The 6,170-nt window shown below is 39.3% G+C and overlaps 1 non-coding gene across 1 annotated transcript; it reads right to left on the reverse strand.

Annotated features, from left to right (window-relative positions):
- Positions 1-5,510: 5,510 nt before the first annotated feature.
- Positions 5,511-5,625, reverse strand: LOC115869198. The gene has a single exon (XR_004046056.1). It is a non-coding gene; the product is annotated as a U5 spliceosomal RNA (small nuclear RNA).
- Positions 5,626-6,170: the final 545 nt, after the last annotated feature.

A 6,170-nucleotide genomic window follows, 5' to 3' on the forward strand; every position in this document is an offset into this window, starting at 1 on the left:
TTGTACAGATGAACGCTAAAATAGAGTAAGGGATGTAAATTTGTGATTTCCCCATTGGGCAGTTCCCCAGCTGCTCACCTTACAGAGAACCCTGATTTCAAATGCCATTTTTACAACTGGTTTGCTGAACTCAACAAAAACTGAGGGATGCTCTAGAAGCTGCATCGGTGCCAACTCATGTGGAAACTCCCATGGCTGATATGGATTCATCCTCAGATACGCTCGTAACCTGAAGACTTACATCAGAAAACACACAGTGCCTGAGGAAGCATAGGACATGTGTGCCAAGACTGTTGAACTGTTGGTAGGGCGACAAACACCGTCTTGCTACAAAAATGCTGATTAAGATATGTATTATTCTGCAACACCTGTGATAGACATTCTGTTTGATTTTGTCTTTGTTCATATTAGGGTGTATCTCAGATGTGTTGTATCTTGGGGGGTCATGCTTTGTTTTTTTTTAAAGTCATTTTATTGAGGGCTCTTAAAGCGCTTATAACAATCCATACATCAATTCTATCATTCACATTCATGCCAATGTTGCCATCATAATTTTCAAAGCATTTTCTTTCTACTTGAGCCCTTGGTATTAGCTCCTTTTTTGCCACTTCCTCTGCTCTCCTCCCACTCTCATGAACCCTTGATAAATGATAAATTATTGTTATTTTCATATCTTACACAGTCCATTGTCTCCCTTCACCCACATTTCTGTTGTTTGTCCCCCTGGGGGTGGGTGTTATACATTAATCATTTTGATCAGTTCCTCTTTACTCCCTCTTCTCCACTGACCTTCCCCCTACTCTCATGGTATCACTACTGCCATCGCTATTCCTGAGGGGTTTATCTGTCCTGGATTCTGTGTGTCCAGGGCTAGGTCATGATTGTGTGTGTGGGGGGGGATCATTAAAGAACTAGAGGAACGTTACATGTTTTTGTGGGTGCTATACTGCACCCTGGTTGACTTGTTTCTTCCTTGTGACCCTTCTGTGAAGGGATGTCCAATTGTCTACAGATGGGCTTTGGGTCTCCACGCCAACCCTCCTCTTTCACATCAATATGATTATTTGTTATGATGCCTGATACCCGATCCCTCGGACACCTTATGATCACACAGGCTGGTGTGCTTCTTTCATGTGGGCTTTGTTGCTTCTCTGCTAGATGGACGCTTGTTTATTTTCATGGCTTTAAGCCCCCTGATGTTATACTGTCTAATAGACTGGCACTATCAGCTGTCTTCACCAATTTGCTTATGAACCCATTTTGTCCTCAGTGATCGTGTTGGCAAGGTGAGCATCACAGAATGCCAAATTATTAGAACAAAGAGTTCTTGCATTGATGGAGACCTTGAGTAGAGGCTCAATGTCTGTCTCCTACCTTAATACTTAAGAGATCAATATATGTGCAAAGACCTATATCCTTATTGTTATGTATGAATATATTTACTTATATATGTGCTTATATTTAAACCCCTATAAATCTCTTTTGCCTCCTAATTCTCTATTTCCTTTAACTTTCCTCCTGTCCTACTATCATGTTTGACCTTCATTCGGTGCTCCCTAAGTCCTCTTGACTACATTGCACTTGATCAGACCCCAGGAGGGATTCTACCTCCTCATTGTCATTGATTTTAGAACTCTTGTTCCCTTGGTTCTCGGTTTGTTGCCTCTCCCCTCCTCTTTCCACACCTCCTCCTCTCCCAGGGGGTCACACTCTTGAAGTTGTGTTATATGCTTTTCTGTTTTTCAACAAATGAAATCCAGGATTGATGAAACTATAGGGACAGCAAGTAGTAGATTGAGGGTTGAGGGGATGGCGGGCGGGGTGGGTTCAGAGGTGGTTGTGAGGTACAAGGGAGATGATGTCAAGGTGTCCTGGAAGAAAAAGTACATTTGGAAACTGATGATGGAAGCAATTGTACAGTTCTATAAGTCTACTGTGTTTCCTGTTTTGTTTTACTTTTCTCTTAGGTTTTAATATTTCTTTTCTTCTGTGCATGGTTTATTTTTTTCAGAATATCAAATACTGTGTATAGAAAACAGTAGAAATAATTTGTTGTTCTAGAGACACAAGCAATCCAGGTAATTTCCATTCAAAACATGTTTAATTTTATTGAACACAAGTTTTGGTTAGGGTTGGGTTTCTCATTCCACCTGGAAGGACTATTAAAAATGTGGGCTTTACTTTTGGTCCTCAGTCCTGTGGGTCTATGGAAAGTTTTCCCCTCTCCTCAGTCTTACAGCCATTCCTTTTGGAATCAATAACCAGCTTGCTCAAAGCTGCTCTATGTGCTTATTGTTGCCCATTAGCAAGTCATGAAGTAATATTTTATAACTCCGTTTACCAGCACTCCAGTCCGTCTGGAATGATGTTGAGGGTATTCATAAAGTTTTGCTACTTAAATTAAAATAAAATTTACTATAGATGAGGTTTTTCTCAGCAATTTACTATATTTGTTTCATTATCTTTCAGTATGAGTTGTAGTCAAGGAGAAGTCTGATGTTAATATGATTCTTTTTCCTCTTCTCCAGGGAAGCTGCTCTTTTTCTTGGGAATACTTTAGATGTGTCCCTTTCAGAGTATCTTGTGGGATCTCATCTTTAGATGTTAAGTGGAGTTGGACTTATTCTTCAGATTGATATCTTTGAATTTTCCTGGTGTATATGGATTTAAATGGATTTTGAGTATTCTGAATCGAGTTTCATTAAGTCTTGGTTTTTACATTACTCTTCCATTATTTTGTTCTTTTTCTCTGTGTTCTGTGAAAAATTTGGCACGGTTGTCTAGCTCACTAATTTCCTTATCAAACTAGTTTAGTTTGATATTTAAATAATCTGTTTCTTTTAAATTTTCATTTTTTCTCCACTGTTTTTTATGGAAGTGATAAACAATCCAAATAATCTCATTTTAATCCGAGTCTGCTAGCTCTATCAAATATTTTTTCATAGGTTCACTTTCAATGTTTAGAATTGGGCTCTTTCTTTCTCAACTTGGTGATTCCTGGTGTATTTTCTTGTTTTCTGGGAGTAATTCCCATGCAGGGCTATGCATTTTGGTAACAGAAGCTTTCCTTAGAGATAAACAAATATTGTAGAGAATAGAATGCAGCAAACCTTGTTTATAGTTTGGAAGCTTCCCCTCCTTCTTTCTCTCTATGTTCAGCAACCTGAAATTGTTGAACTTTAATTTTCTATGCACTCACACCCTGTAGGAAAGCAGATGATTTTCAATGAAAACCTTTGGACAAAGTCGTGGCTTTAGCTGTTAATCACCAGGGCCACAGTCTCATTCCTTGTCCTCTTTGGCCTTAGACTCCAAATAACTACTCTGATAGCAAGGCCATGTGTGGTCATGCCTTTTTATTATCATTTGTGTGTGGTTTCCAGTTCCTGTTGTTTTCAACCTCCCTACTTTCTATTCTTCAGAATTTCATCAAGATTTATTATTCATCTACGGTAATCTCTTTTGCTTCCAGGTACAAAATATACAATATTTCAAACAGGTTTTGCTTCACAAACGAATTTTAGGATGAGGTAGAAGTGGTTATTTGTACTCAGTCCACTTTGCCTTTTTATAAAGAAAATGATAATATTGCAGGAGTGTAAATGTAGAGCAAAGAACCTAAGAGGCATTTCCATAGAAACACATGGTAATGCCTCATGCCCATCTTTGTGGTTTCTATTATCAAAGGAGGGTGAGTAGAGGAAAGTAAGCATAAAATTTCCAGCGATTGATTTGTAGAACAAGATTAATACAATGGATTGTTTGCCTCTGGGTTAGTGAAAAAAAAAAAAAGGGAGACCGCCTATAGGACAAGAAAGATTGAAATAGCATACATATCAGAAGGAGTCTTCAGCACAAATCAAGGCCAGGCTTAGACAAAACCTCTTCTAAGACACCAGGCACAGATGAATATTTGATGGCAGGAAAAAAAATTGAAGAAATTAAAGCTGTTGAGATGCAGGATTTGGGTTGATTTTAGGATGCTAGTTATTGACAGTGATTGACATTTCATTGCAGCCTTCGCTGAAAGAGATTGCAATTACTTCTAACCAAAAGCACCAGACCATGCCTTTTCTATAGTAAGTCAATAATAAAATAATTTCATTTAGTTAGTTCTCATCATGTAACCATCCCCAGCCTAGGTGTTCAGAATACTTCAGAAGCCACTTAAATCTATCCATCATCATTATCATCATCATAATTGATCACATTTAAAATAAGGCATCCTAAGTCCTGGTGATGCAGTAGGCTACACGTTGGGCTGCTAACTGAAAGGTCAGCAATTTGAAACCACCAGCCGCTCCTCAGGAGAAAGACAAGGCTACCTACTCCCTTAAAGAATTAGTCTTGGAAACCCACAGGGGAAGTGCTTTCCCAGCCTGTAGGGCTGCTATGAATTGGACTCAACTTGATTGCAATAAGTTTATTTTTTTTAAATGGTATCTAATAAAGGCCATTACCAAAAGCAAACCCACAGGCTCTGCAAAGTGATGGCTATCCATTTAGTCATTTCACTTTTAGAAGAGGAACTTCATATCTATGCACTTAAACTTGAAACTGAGGATCAAGAGTAAGAGAGTGTTATAAGTGGAAGAACTTCATTAGGTTATCACTAGAACTTTAGTTAGCTGGACTTTTCACATAAACAGTGTTTGGAGTTTGAATTATATCTGTAGTAGTTGCTAAGCATGGCCTACATGTCCAAACATCACAAAAGGAACCTTTTAACAATGGAGAGCTCTGGGCTTTACTCAAAGATTTGGATTCAGCTGATTAGCAGGAGACCTTCGAGACGGACAATGTTACAAAACCTCCCTCAGGTGGTGTGTGTCATATAGCAGGTATCAGGCCACTGATGTGGAAAACTTTCTGATTTTTCATTCCATTCTTACCTGTACATTATAAAGGAAGAATCTTCACCTTTAGAATAGATGCACAATATGTATTCTGTCTTTTTCTGAAAGGTTAGGATTTCTAGTACTAAGCTTTAGGCAAAAGGGAGCATTAGCAACTCCCCTTATCTGAATAAAAACCAAATGGCTGTTTCTCTCCACAATCCTCTCACTCCCACTCTTTGAAGAATTGTTAGAAACATCACCTAACACACACACACACACACACACACACACACACACACACACACACACACACAAATCATCTGAGCCCGACAAATCCTTTTATAAAAACTTTCAATACTAACCCAATGTCAGCATGGCTTGGGGTTGACCTGTAACCTTCTCTAACTTCTCAAGGGGAGAGGAGGCAAATCACCATTAGCATCAACCTCAGGCTGGTTCCTATGATGTCAGACATACCTCAGCTTTCCAACCTTTTCACCATTTCTGACATCAGTCATTTTTCCAATGACATTCTAGTTCAATAATGCTTTGCTATGTCCACAAGGAACTCACAGACAATACATTAAATATGAATATGAGTTCATTTAGAGAAGTTAATAGGTTACAGTTCAGGATAAAAGATGCTCAAGATACAGGTTTGTTTGTTTTTTCAGTCCTGCAGAGCAGGACTGAAAAAAATTAGTTCTGAACTCTTCCTTGTTCCTCTCCATGGAAATCTTTAGAAAAAGCTGAAAGATTTATATGATATGAAGAGAAACAAGAGTATGAGATACAGGTGGTTTTTTGTTGTTATTTTTTGTTTGTCAAAGCAGTCTTTTCTCAGCAATGCCCACAGACATACCTCTCTCTGGTCCACTTCATTGCATCTGCAAGGCTCCTTGGCCTCTGCCCTGCAGAGATAAGTGTTTGGAAAATGTTGATAAGTGTTGCAAAACCCTTTTAATTCTGCTGGGAAGTACCTACTCTTGTCAATTAGCCTCAACCTGTAGTGCTCAGCTATAGCTCAATGGGCCAACAAAATGAGCTCACCAAATTAAGTGTCCATAGAAAGGTCGTCCCACTCCGCTAGCAAGGGTCCTGCCCAAAGGCACTCAGCTTTCTCAGCCTAAGGACCTGGAAGCCACCGCACTGTCCCTGGCTCTCCTGTTGCTGTCACTTTTCTCCCACTTCTATTGCCATTCCTGGTGTCACACAGCTCCTCTGTTTTTCGGAAAGAAGATGTGTCGTGCAGGGATCTCAGGTTCAAGTGATGCACCCCACTCTTGTATCTTAATGAGTGTGAGATTCCCCACTTTCCTCTTTTCAGTGGGC

This window comes from Echinops telfairi, unplaced genomic scaffold (genome assembly GCF_000313985.2).
Source record: "Echinops telfairi isolate 266 unplaced genomic scaffold, ASM31398v2 ScPeMD7_1;HRSCAF=3_1, whole genome shotgun sequence".
In the NCBI taxonomy this organism is placed as follows: domain Eukaryota; kingdom Metazoa; phylum Chordata; class Mammalia; order Afrosoricida; family Tenrecidae; genus Echinops; species Echinops telfairi.